Source organism: Pelophylax lessonae (assembly GCF_965119305.1).
Source record: "Pelophylax lessonae genome assembly, chromosome: 3".
In the NCBI taxonomy this organism is placed as follows: Eukaryota; Metazoa; Chordata; class Amphibia; order Anura; family Ranidae; genus Pelophylax; species Pelophylax lessonae.
Genome location: NC_138770.1, coordinates 402082646 through 402096968, shown reverse-complemented (window position 1 = coordinate 402096968; position 14323 = coordinate 402082646).

Here is a 14323-nt window from a genome sequence, read left to right as displayed (position 1 = left end):
AATGCAGTATTTCCAATGTGTTGAAGTGTTTGTAAAGCTTTGCATTTGTGAAGGTTAAATGACTTTTCTCTTGGAAACTTTAATCTTTGCTGATTGGAAACTAAAACAGTGATTCCTGCGTTCTGCAAAAATACAGATAATATGTATTTACTGTTTCTTTTCCAAACACATGAGCTACAATATAATCCATTGTTACACTGTGGATTCCAGCCAACTGTACTTTGTGAGGAACTATTTTCTTTCAAAATATACAAAATCTAGGGACTCTATAGGTCATATCAAAGGAGAATTTCTCATGTTTAAAGTTCCCCAGTTTGATATTTTAGTGTGCTTTTTTTCTTCATGGGGTATTTCTTGTTTTATACATTTCTGATAGAGATGGCATCTAATATTTCATAATACACATTCTGCTTTGACCGCTAAATGCTTTCATCTTTTAATAACCGTTTGTCCCTGTATGTATTTATTATTTTGCTCAGTTATACCCGATGTTTTATTAGGGTAAGCCCAAATTCTCAGGGACCACATAGTATTTAACAATAACATTCATGCAGATAGAAAGTTCTAATAACATGGTTAAAACATATTTAAACCCAACATATATATATATATATATACAGTGCATTGCGAAAGTATTCGGCCCCCTTGAACTTTTCGACCTTTCGCCACATTTTAGGCTTTTTTATGGTATTGCAGATTATCGGTTCTCAGATCTGGGGGCTGCATTCATTTTTTTCACACTTTTTTCCCTTTATTTAGACCAGAAAATCCTACCATTAAATCACTTTCTATCCTAGGGTGACAACTGTACTGGGCAGAATTGTCACCTTAGATCAGGGACTGTGTTAGGACTACATAACACTGCATTAAAGTGTTACTAAACCCATTACCCTGCATTCACTGTATCTGGTCTCCTACAGTACAAAGAACATGGAAACGCAATTATTTTAGTAAATATAAACTGCTAAATACCTTTTCTCATCAGCAGTATATAAAAGTCTTATGACTTCTATTAGTGTCTGGATAAAGCTTGTAGGAGGAGTTTTCATTCTACTCTGACTGTCCTCTGAGGAAGAAAGGACCCCTGACCATCTGTCTAGATGGTGCTGATTGGCCCTGTGCTAAATCACATGCACTCTCCCAAGAAAAACAAAAACTCTATAACAATACACGCCAAACTGAGCATGTGCAGAGGGTTCCCAAGGCTAGATTGGGGACAGTGGAATCAGAGAAGCCAGCATCAAAGCGCCTTTTTACACAATGCGCAATATTAACCCCTTGGGTTCCACAGTGAGTATAACAAGCATGCTTTACTGCATATACACACACCGATTTTACTGTTGTGGGTTTAGTAACACTTAAAGACTACATTACACCTCCCTCTCTTCTCTAGAAAAGGGGAGGGGGGGGGGCATTTTGTAGTCCAGGGAACAATGCTAACTGACAACAATCCAAAGGCTGACAGTAAAGGAAGACCTGGCAGGATTATTTTTTTGCACTCGTTGAACAGATTTAACAAAACCTTTTAACTGTATATTTACAAGATGCAAATAAAATAAATATAGATTTACATATATTTTAAACATTAACTTTTATGTATCTATAGGAAATAATAAAATATTATATGAAAACTCGAATTACTACAGCAAAGAAGAAACATCCCTATAAAGAGTGGGGAGAGCCTATTTATTTGTCTGCATAATCTAGATTAAATTTATACAGACTATACAGCTAGCTAAACAAGTTACTGGTGCTCTGTGCTCATAATCCACTTTAAAATCACAAGCTATTGTACTGAAGTAGTGTTTGCTGAATGAATAATCGTCAGAAATATAAGTGAACTGTGTAAAAATGTCTAAAGCAGAAAATCCCAGTGGCTTGCATAAAAAAAAGCTCTATGCATCCAATATATAATTTATAAAACATGAATTATTAGCTAGATCTATAGACATACAAAAATAGCTATAGACACCTGTATGCACACACCTACTGTGAAAGGCTTTAATACAATTATGTAGATATAATCCTTAAATAAATGCCATTTAGTTTGCTAAAGCAAAGTCTTTTTTTTTTCGGCACTTCCATTCTTGCTGCTGCTGATTAAAAGAATACTAAAAATGACTTTTTAAATTAAATTACCATATCAAACCTTATATGAGATTTTATTGGCATATACTTTAATAGAGGAGAAATAGCTGAAACAACAGCTACCTGTTGAGAAAATTGCATTTCTCCTAGCTTTGGACTAGGTTCACACTAGAACGTGGCTCGAGAAACCCATATTCTGTGCTCTTTTCCTGCACCGCATTCAAAACGCACTGCAGTTGTGATCTACAATGGGTGTCAGTGTTAATTTAATGACACCCCAAATGCAGTGCATTTGCCTGTCAGGGGTGGCTCGTCCATTGTCGTCCCCCCCATCCATGCCTCCGGCCCCCTAATCTACATGCGGGGCGCCGGATGCATGTATTCCAATAAGGGGATTTTTTTTTATGAAGCACGTGATTAGAGCCAGAGGCTCTAATAGGCTTCAGAAAATGTGGGCTCGGGGCGCAGAGCACTGCGCCCGAGCCCACCCAGTTGTATAACAATAGCAAATTAATATTTGCTGTTATCATACTGACTTTCCTCCCAGCCAATCAGGAAGTGGGTCGTGAGACCCCTTTCCTGATTGGCTAAAAAGAGACGTGATTTTACTGGCCATTGGCCAGGAAGAGGGAGGGGACATACGGCCGAGGAGACGCACAGCAGCGCTCGGGGAAGGAGCAGGTAAGGATGCTGGCTGTCCAGCCTGCCATCTAGCCGTCTGTTCCGGGAAGGGGGAGGAAGGAGGGAGGGGGTGTAGAGCAGATTGCAGGCCAGCCACCCAGCCATCCTTCCCAGCGGGGGGGGGGGGGAGGGGGTGTAGAGCAGATTGCAGGCCAGCCACCCAGCCATCTGTCCTGGGGGGTGTTTTGGGTTTTCCGACCCCCACCCCCCCCCAAATTTTTATTTACCAGCCGCCACTGTTGCCTGTTCAAAAGTACCATGCAATCTGGTTGCAGTGCTTTTCCAAAAGTAGTGCATGCACTACTTTTTGGGCGATGCAGTGTGATTTGAGTCCATTCAAAAAAAATGGGCTTAAATTGCATGGCACTGATTCGCATGTAAATAGAACAGGAATGCGCAGCGCGTTCTTGTGCGATTCACAGTTGTGAACGGGGGCCTAAATAGCATGCAAGGACTGCCCTTGCTGACTTGAAAATGCTAGATGAATGGCTTTCATACTGACTCTGTAGCTGTAAGGCATTACATGCATGAGTTACTGAACTTGAAAAAGTTTGAGGATCAGGAAAGGGGGAAATCAACATTCCTTATCTACAAATCATTTCAGAGTCAGTGTCTCTCTATACTGAAGGAAAAGGGTCAATATGACAGTTAGACAATAGGAATGTCCAAAAAAGCAATTACAGTGTCAATGTTACTTTTTTACAGATATCTTTTTTGAAGTGTCTTTGGTTGTTTACTAAGACTACAGAACCAATCGAATGAAAAAAAAGAAAAAAAAGAAATATATATATATATATATATATGCAGCGCCTTGCGAAAGTATTCGGCCCCCTTGAACTTTTCGACCTTTTGCCACATTTCAGGCTTCAAACATAAAGATATAAAACTGTAATTTTTTGTGAAGAATCAACAACAAGTGGGACACAATCATGAAGTGGAACGAAATTTATTGGATATTTCAAACTTTTTTAACAAATAAAAAACTGAAAAATTGGGCGTGCAAAATTATTCAGCCCCTTGCTGAATAATTTGCTTTCAGTGCAGCAAACTCTCCAGAAGTTCAGTGAGGATCTCTGAATGATCCATTGTTGACCTAAATGACTTATAACATAAATAGAATCCACCTGTGTGTAATCAAGTCTCCGTATAAATGCACCTGCACTGTGATAGTCTCAGAGGTCCGTTTAAAGCGCAGAGAGCATCATGAAGAACAAGGAACACACCAGTCAGGTCTGAGATACTGTTGTGGAGAAGTTTAAAGCCGGATTTGGATACAAAAAGATTTCCCAAGCTTTAAACATCCCAAGGAGCACTGTGCAAGCGATAATATTGAAATGGAAGGAGTATCAGACCACTGCAAATCTACGGAGACCTGGCCGTAGCTTCGGCTACATACAGTATACTGCGCTGAGCCAATCATGGTGAACGATGTATTCTATTATTGAATACAAAGCCTGCTCGGATTGGCAGAGTGAGAGAGAGTCACATCAGCCTGCCTCTCTGACCCTGCCAATCCGAGCAGGCTTTGTATTACAATAATGGAATACATCACTCAAATAAATAAATTCATCAGAGTCCCCCCTCGATTCAAGGGTGACATAATAACCACATAACAGGTGCTGCGACAGGGTGGGGGGGAAGGGGAGCTCACCAAGTCGTTCAAGGTCAACTGCGATGGGAGCCCTAATGCGACGTCCTATATAACCCTTCTCACACGTGAGGAGAAGCTTCTAGAAAACGCACGTGTTTCCCGCCTAACTCCATGTGACAAGCATGGAAAGGCTTAAAGAAACAGTAACCTCATTTTTTTTTTTTTAATTCAAACTTGAAACAATAAGCTTTAGCCGCCACAATCCCATGTAGTGGGCCCCTTAACTGTGCTAACTTCAGTGATGTCACATGAAAAGATAGAATAAAATATTTACAAAAATGTGAGCGGTGTACTCACTTTTGCGAGATACTGTGTGCATTGGCCTAAATTGATGAAGAAATTTGATTTTTCTTCATTTTTTTTTTATTGGATATGTTTTATAGCAGAAAGTAAAATATTGTTTTTTATTCAAAATGATCTTTTTTTATTTATAGTGCAAAAAAATTAAAGAAACACGCCCCCCCCCCCCCCCCCCCCCCGCAATGGTGATCAAATACCACCAAAAGAAATTTGTGGGAAAAAAGGGAATATATTTTATTTGGGCACAGTGTCGCACGACCGTGTAATTGTCAGTTAAAGTAACACAGTACCGTATTGCAACAAAGAGCCTGATCACGAGGGGGGGGGGGGGGTACATCTTCCAGAGGGTAAGTGGTCAAAGTGTATAGAAAAGGAAAATGAAGTAATATTCTATATGATAGCTTACTTCCATTTTTAAAAAGTGTGCATTTTTTTGCTTCTTTTCCGCAATCTTACCTGATGATCTTGCCAGCAAGGGGACTTCCTGTTCAATGGTGACAATGCTGCTTCTGCAACATTTCATCCCTACCTGTAACTGTGTCTGCATTTTCTGAAACACCCCATCAGCTGTGATTGACAGTAGCTGGCACAACAGATGTTTTGGAACCACATTTCCCATGATGCTCAACTACACTGCAGAGTGCATGAGCGTCATGGGAAATGTAATTCCAAAACATCTAGGGTGCTAAGGATTGCCATCACAGCCCTAGGACCAAGGGCTGACTGGCAACTCTCGGCCCAGGAGACCAGAAAGTACAAACCAGAGGCCCATGTTGCAGTGACTTGGCCCCCCTCCCACTCCCCCTCTTCCTTGCCTCCTCTTAACCCCCATTCCAGGCTGAAGCTCCGCTGCAGGTACTTTCTACTCACCAGTCTAATCCAGGTTCCCGACCTGACCAGCAGAGCGTGGTTTGGGGGACCTTGCACAGCTTGGTCAGGGCTAGCTAGGGGCTAGGAGAGGAGAGTCTCTAGTGGGACATGGAACAGGCCTCTGCTCATATACAGTTTGCTGGGAGGAGGCCTGCATTCTGTTCTTGTCTTCATCCCGCACTCAGTAGGTCAGCGGTGGGGACTTTTAACTTCTCTTCACCTGGAATCCTTCAGGCATGTCTGTGGCAGAAACGGTGCAGCCTTTTTATGGGGCATCAAAGCAGCCTGAGGGGCATGAACTCCCGGCTATGGCAAGCTGTGTAAAAGTTCAAAAAGCCCCATACTCCCAGAAGTAAAAAAAAAACACAGCGATCCAACATATTTTATTACAAGTGATAAAATATTGAATTTTCCTTTAAGGCTTTAAAGTCGTTTTTGTAGGACCATTATATGCTAGTTGACTAATCTCATCAAATTTGATATAATATGCACATTTTTTTGCAATGTATTTCACCGAGACCGATATCCAAATATAATATTGTGCAAGAAGCAGGAAATTAAAGCGAGGTTATATTTGTTTTGTTGTATTTGATCAGCACCTCCCCTAAGAGTTAAGCTAACCCGTATGAAAGGAAAGGAATCACTGCGCTTCTAGAACAGAAAATGCCAATGACGCAGATGGATCAACATAAATATAGCTGACAGCAACACAGAACTGTTTAAGCCAGGCTGGGTAAACAGAGTGTGGCCCTGGCTTTCCGTCTTCTTCTTCCTCACCAGTTCTCATGACAACCGTTTTGCTATCAGCTAACTAGAAGCTTAATCAGTCCGATAACTTTGCTTTTCTGGCCTATGTAGATGCAGGTGAATAATATAGTTTTTTAATATTGACCTTGTAATACAACAAATCAGAAAGCCGAACAGGGTATTAGCAGCAATAAAGTCTGGCGGCTCTGTATAGAAAAGCTGGAAGTGTCTTTTATTGGGGGTGTGTTACTATATATTACACAATGCTCCATAGATACAAGGTAATAACACGATCATCACGTGATACCACAGCTATAAAAGGCAAACTACAAAGCTAACAGCATTCATATGGTGTGTGCCACAATTCCCTTTGTTTACTTTTCTGAGCAAATAGCAGAAATAGCACATTTCACCCACCTACCAACTGTCTGTCTTTTTACTAGGGTTCTGCTAAGCAGGTTCGTAATTTGGGAGGGGGGGTCCGAATTTACAAAGCAGTGTCTCTCCTGTGCTCAAGTGGTATACGAGAAGGTAAGTGGTCTTCTGTGGTTTTTGTACACACCACCCAAGGTCTTGAGAATCCTGGTAGTCCTGGAGGCAATTGGTTCCAATTTCCTTACATGGGTGCAATTATCATGCGTTTGTGAGTACAATATATGCTACCTTTTTTGGATTTTAATAAACTGTTTTAGTGGTAATGCGCAAGGTTGGTGCGCCCTTCTCTTGTTGTTGTTTCTCAGTGTATTTGGAGTCCAAATTTACTCCTTAGCAATTGTAGCATTTTGCAATTTATTCGCTGTTGTGGGTTCCCACTTAAATTCCCACTTAAATTGACAATAAAAGATTTTTCTCCAAAAATGATCAATTACACATCGACTACTTAACTACTTAAAGAGGAAGTAAAGCTTCCTCTGTAACTTGTATCTGTAGGTACGCCTATGATAAGGCTTACCTGTAGGTACTGTATATATCTCCTAAACTTGCACCGTTTTGGAGACATTTACTTTGCATGCGACCAGCGACATCACTGTCGAATGCGCTCAGAAGGAACGGCCGGCCGTGCTGTTCCTTCAGAGCTCTGCGCCATGAACGGCGGCTCCCACGCGCATGCGCTGTAGTGATATCATCATGGCTCCGGCCAATCAGATGGCCGGAGGACGTGAACCCGGAAGGAAGACTTTAGAACATGTTGTCCATGTCAGTGGTGAGCGGAACCGCTGCTGGGGTTTCGTTCTAAGGTAAGTATTTCATAATGAGCTAGTATGCAATGCATACTAGCTCATTATGCCTTTGTCTTTCAGGTTTTTATTTTTTTATTTATTTTAAATTTTTTGGAGGTTTACAACCTCTTTAACCACTTGCCGACCAGCCACTGTACACATACAGCGGCATGTTGGCTCGTTCCCACCAAACAACGTATCTGTATGTGCCGCCGGGCACTAGCGATCGCTCCCCATGGAGACAGAACGGCGGTCTGCCATTGTAAACACAGCTGTCCGCTGTTCTGTTAGTGATGAACACAGGGATCCTGTGTTCTCTTATTTAGGAACACAGGTCCCTGTGTTCATTCCATAAGCCCATCCCCCACACAGTTAGAAAGCACCCCCTATGGACACATTTAACCCTTTGCTTACCCCTGGTGTTAACCACTTCCTTGCCAGTGTCATTAGCACAGTAACAGTACATATTTTTAGCACTGATTACTGTAGTAATGTCACTGGTTCCCCAAAAGTGTAAAAAATGTCAGTTAGGGTCCTATTTGTCCATCGCAATGTCGAAGTCCAGCTAAAAATCGCTGATTGCAACCATTACTCGTAAAAAAAAAAATAAAAATAAATACAAATGACATAAAACTTTCCCCTAGTTTGTAGACATGATAACTTTTGTGCAAACCAATCAATATACACTTATTGGGATTATTTTTACCAAAAATATGTGGCAGAATAAAAATTAGCCTAAAATGATGAAAAAATTAGATTTTTCTATTTTTTTTTTTATTGGGAATGTTAAGAAAGTAAAAAATATATATATATATTTTTTTTTTGAATTGTCACTCAACAAATAAAAATCGCACAGATGATACCACCAAAAGAAAGCTCTATTTGTGGGAAAAAAAAGACATTGATTTTATTTGGGTACAGCATCGCATGATTGCGCAATTGTCAGTTAAAGTAATGCAATGCCAAATCGCAAAAAATGGCCTGGTCATTAAAGCAGGAAAACATTCTGGTCCAAAAGTGGTTAAGGACCAAGCCTATTTCTGACATTTGTTGCTTACAAGTTAAAATCAGTATTTTTTGCAAGAAAATGACTTAGAAACCCCAAACATTATGAATATATTTTTTAGCAAAGACTCTGGAGAATTAAATAGCAGTTGATGCAATATTTTATGTCAAACGGTATTTGCCCAGTAGTCTTTCAAAAGCATTTTTTTTTTAAATAAATTAAAAACAAACGTAACAGTTAATGCCCCGTACACACGTGCAGATTATCTGAAGACTTTTGTCGGCAGACTTACCAAAACCATATAATATGAGGTCAAACCTAAACACTTTAAATTTGTATGCAATCCGGCAGGCCCTTGCACTACATAGAAAAGGTAAGTCTGCAGATAATCTGCACGTGTGTATGGGGCATAAGTTAGCACTTTTTTTTTGTATATTGTGAAAGATGATGTCACGCCAATTAAATGGGGTACCTAACATGTTACAGTTCAAAACTGCGCACGTAGAATGGCGACAAACTACAGTACTTAAAAATCCACACATGCATAGTTACATAGTTACATAGTAGGTGAGGTTGAATAAAGAATATAGTCCATTCAGTTCAACCTGTGTAGGTGTGTATGGCTGTAATCACCTCCCATACCCCTGAATGTTTTTATCCTTGAGGTGTACATCCAAGAGTCTTTTAAACATAGCCATACTCACCACAGTAACTACCATTTGTGGTAGAGAATTCCACAGTCTAGTAGCCCTTACTGTAAAGAACCCCCTGCGTGGCCTGAGGTTAAAACACTTCTCCTCTAATCGCATTGTATGGCCTTGTGTCTTCATGTAATACTTGCAACTGAATCGTTTTTTTTCTATGCTGAGATCACCGTTGAGGTATTTATAAATTGCTATCATGTCCCCTCTCAGGCGTCTCCGCTCCAGGGAGAATAAATAAAGCGATTGAAAGCGCTATATAATTAAGGTCCTCCAAACCCCTAATCAGTTTAGTTGCCCTTCTCTGGACTCTTTACAGCTCCAACACATCCCTTCTGAGGACTAGCAACCAGAACTGGACAGAATACTCCAGATGCGGTCGGACCAGAGTTTTATAAAGTGGAAGGATTATAGTTTTATCTCTGGAAAACATCCCCTTCTTTATGCATGCTATTATTCTGCCGGCTTTGGCAGCTGCAGCTTGACATTGCATGCTATTGCTAAGTCTATCTTCTACTAAGACACCCAGATCTTTCTCCATTTTTGATTCCCCCAGAGATTTCCCTCCTAAAGTGTATTGTGCTTTTATGTTTTTTGTCCCCAAATGCAATACCTTACACTTGCGACACTTTAAAAACTTTAAAAGTTACCAGTTTAAAGTTACAGAGGAGGTCTTTTGCTAGAATTATTGCTCTTGCTCTTAGGATTGCGGCGATACCTCAAATGTGTGATTTGAACACTGTTTACATTTGTGGGCGCAACTGCATTTTCTTTGGTGCGCGAATACGCAGGGACAGGGGTGCTTTAAACCTTTTTTTTTCTTATTTATTTATTTATTTATTTTTTACACTGTTCCTTTTTAAAAAAAAAAAAATCGGATCACTTTTATTGCTGTCACAAGGAATGTAAACATCCCTTATGACAGTAATAGACAGTGACAGGTATTTTTTACAAAGGGATTGGGGGGTCTAAAAGACCCAAGACCCCTCCACTGCACTTCAAAGTATTCAAAATTCTTAATTCCGTGTTTTTGAATACTTTTGATTTTTCAAAATCAGCGCCGTTGGCAGCTGAGTAAACCAGAAGTGACATTGTGACGGCACATCTGAGACCCGATCAAAGCTGATTCCTGAATAGTTCGGGACTCCGACCAGCCAGTCGAAATGCCGGCTGATCGCTTGGATCTCCAGGTGGGACGGGAGACCTGGGCGGAGCGGCGGAAGGGGGACGTCCCCTCCCACTCCTTGTGATAACGGCCGAGTGGCTACTTATCCGCATGAATGGTTATCACCTGAAAGCTAACCGTTCGGTAAAACCGATACCGGGGTAAAGCCTGCCGCTGCAGCCATCACCCCGGTACAATCACTTCAACAAACTGATGTACAGGTATGTTGTTTTGTGGGAAGTGGTTAAAGTGCCACTAAACCCACATCATAAAAAACTATTAATAAATGGTGTATTACATACTGTTCATATTCACTCAATAACTATGATATTTGTCTTCTGTATTCTGCAAAAAACCTGGTTGATCCTGCTGCTCTCTATCTACCCCCTCTGTTCATGTCCCCAATTCAGCTAGGGATTTTGCAGCTGTGGTGGCAACTCTGCGTATGCTCAGTTTTCAGTGATTTTCTATGCCGAGCATTTCCTCCCTATCACATCTGAGCAGCCCATGTGACTATAGAGTCACACATGTGGGTGTATACAAAGTGGTAAATGACAGCCCAATCCCTCCCTTCTCCTCCATGCCCACTAAAAAGCTAAACACATTGGGGGCGGGATATTACATGTAGATTAAAGGAGGCTGCGCCTCCCTCTTATTCTAAGACACTGGCTGGAGGGGCGTGACACAGCCTGTGACTGGCAGAAATCCACCCACACCATGTTATTGCCAAAAAAAATACAAATTTTCTTTCAAATATATATTTGTAAAACAGTTTATTGGTATTTATTATTTATTTTTACTCTGTATTGCAAAGGCTGTTTTTTTATTTTGAACATGTGACCAGCAGCAGACTAGGAGCTCCTCCTGCTTATGTTTCCCTGCAGACAGGCTGAGAAAGAGCTGGGTCATGTGATAGCTGTATATCGATTAGGAAAAAGGTACTTGAGGTGTTTTTTTTTTTTTTTTATTAAAATAATTACAGTGCCATCATCCAAATACAAAAATAGAGGGGACAATGTAAAATGAAACAGTGTGCATTTAGTATCACTTTAAGGGCCCTGTAATCTGTTTTTAATTAAATGCCTTCTTATAGTGTTTTTTTCTGCCCCTTATCACATCCTCTCCTTTTCCCTCTCATTTTGTTTTTAGGGAGAGCAGTGCACATTAGTTAAGGTCATGTGAAAAGCTCTATTTGTGCCACAAACTCCATAGTCAATAGCCCATGTTGGGAGTGATCAAGAGAGGGTGGCTAAGTTCCTACATACAGTGGGATCATTGAGAACGAACGTAGCCACCCTCTAACAGGAAGTCGGAGCCCAGCAGCAAAAAAGAAAAAAAAGAAATTCAGAAATTGGAGCAGGTTGAGATCAAAAGAAGGTACTTTTATGAGTTATTAAAACATACGTAAATTTAATTGAAACCAGAGTTTAGAGTCACTTTATGTAGCATTTACCAACCATTAGGCTGCCCATAGAGAACTGTTTGTAAGGACATTCTTTCCTGCCATCATTAAGTCCAAAAATGTAATTCAAAAGCCTTTCAAATTTCTGCCAGGAATCGAAGATCATTAAATAGGTTTCAATACAATATGTATGTTTCCTGAACAAAAACCACATGCACAGTTAGGGCTCATTTACACTTGCTTCGACTTTGCCACACATTAAAGCGCCTACTGTTTTAACATTCTTTTTCAATGTGTTTTTGATGCTTCTGTGATGCTTTTTTGAAGCTTTGATTTTCCATTTGTTTTAAAGGGGCTCAGTAGAAATCCGGCTCAGTAGTACTCCCAACTCAGTAATACCCCCAGTTCATTATTACCCCCATTCAGCAGATCCCCAGCTCATTGGTACCCTTGTTCAGTAGATCCCTGGCTCAGAAGTACCCCCAGCTCTACTGCTACCCCAATCAATAGTACCCTCAGCTCTTCTGACCCCCCCCGCTCAGTAGTAAACTCCACCACTGCTGATCCCCTGCTCATTAGTAACCCCCAACTCTACTGATCCCTCATTCGGTAGTAACCCCCAGTTCTGCTAATTCCTCACTCAGTAGTAACTCCCAGCTCTGCTGATCCCCCACTCAGTAGTAACCCCAGGCTCTGCTGATCCTTTGGTTTGGTGATTCTCATCTCTCTCAAGTCCCCGATCACCTACTGCTATATTGCTCCTATGCTACACACCACGTGTGACATCTGTTATTTTATCCCACCCTGGTCCCCCCAGCTCTGCTAATTCTCCACCACTCAGTCCTTTCTTTCTCTAGTCCTTGCCCACCTCTCACTATATTGCTCCAATGCTGCTCACCACATGTGACATCTGCTAGTTCCTCCTGCTCTCGTCCCCCAGTTCTGCTGATCCTCCACCTCTCAGTCCTATTTCTCTGGTCCCCACTCACCTTTTGCTGTAGCGTTCCCACATTGCACATGACGTTTGCTGTCTGCTAGTTGCTCCACTCTGGTCTGGATCTTGCTTACCTTCCTGCTGCTCCATTCTGCACACCAGATGTAACGTCTGCACCAAACACTCCCAGAATAAATACACATGGAACTGGAAGTGACTACAGATGATGCCTTTGCTGTTGTCTTTATAGACAAGGAAGACTCACTGCTCCAGGTGAATCAAGAACCCTGATGATGTACAGGTGCATGCCTCGGGTCGCCTCCGCAGACAATCAATAAAGAAGAAATGGCTGCACTCCAGGTATCATCAAAATTCTGGTTTATTAACTGAACATCCCAATGTGGCAAACAACAGGTAGACACGTTTCACACACTAGCAAGTGTGCTTAATCATTACTATATCATTTGCTTTTCTCTTGTTGGCTCCCCAGTGCATCCTGGAATATCTCATACCTCCAATATCTCCAAAGCAAAGCTAACTGCTGGAGATGCTGTTAGCGAGCATTGTGATAGACTTCTATAAAGGCTTTGGAGATGCTTTGAAGCATCAAGAGAGTGACATGGAGTATAACTTTTGAAACAAAGCAAAGCAAACACAAGAGTGTGAACCGGACATTTTGGTGTGTATTGATAGAGCTTTTTTTCCTCAGGGAACACTAACAGGCCAGATTTTAAGTATTACCTTGGGGAGATGCAGACTGGAATACTGCAATCACTGAGCAGCAAATTATATCACTTGTGATGTATTTCAATTTTCTTGCAAACCTGGCCAGTTAGTGTGCCCTGAGGACCGGAGTTGAGAAACACTGGTTTAGACTGAGGGTCAGAGGTCCTACAGCATCATAGGATAGTCAGGGGAGAATGAAAACTCCTCCTACAAGCTTTTACCAGACACTGATAGAAGTCACAAGACTGCTATATACTGCTGATGAGAAAAAGAATTTAGCAGTTTATATTTACTAAAATAATTGCATGTCCATTTTCTGTGTACTGTAGGAGACCAGATATAGTGAATGCATGGTCTTGGGTTTAGAAACACTTTAAAAAGTTTTGGCTGAAGCAAGGATTTGAAAGAAGACATGAAGGTCAGTGGCAAAAATGTATTAAAGTTTGAGAATCAGTACTACTGTCAGGCAACTAAGCTTTTCAGAAGGAGGTCAGCAATGGCAGCCTTCATTGGTGATTCCATCATAGGTTTTATTTAAGCTGTGGTAAAATGCTAGAACAAGTATTAGAACATCAGCTACACATCGATTACATTCAGGAGTTGGCAATGGCAGCCTGCACATTTCTCCCATAACAAGTTCCCTTTAAGTTATTTATTAGTTATGTGATGCATTAAAACATGAAGCTATGCTGCACGGTTAATCTAGAAGGAAATAATTGGTTTAATAAATGAAAATATAATTTCCATTGAAGTCAGGTGATTGACAATTTGTGTCAATGAGTGCACAGTCTATCTGCCTTTCGTAAACCAACCCCATTTTGTAGGTAATGCC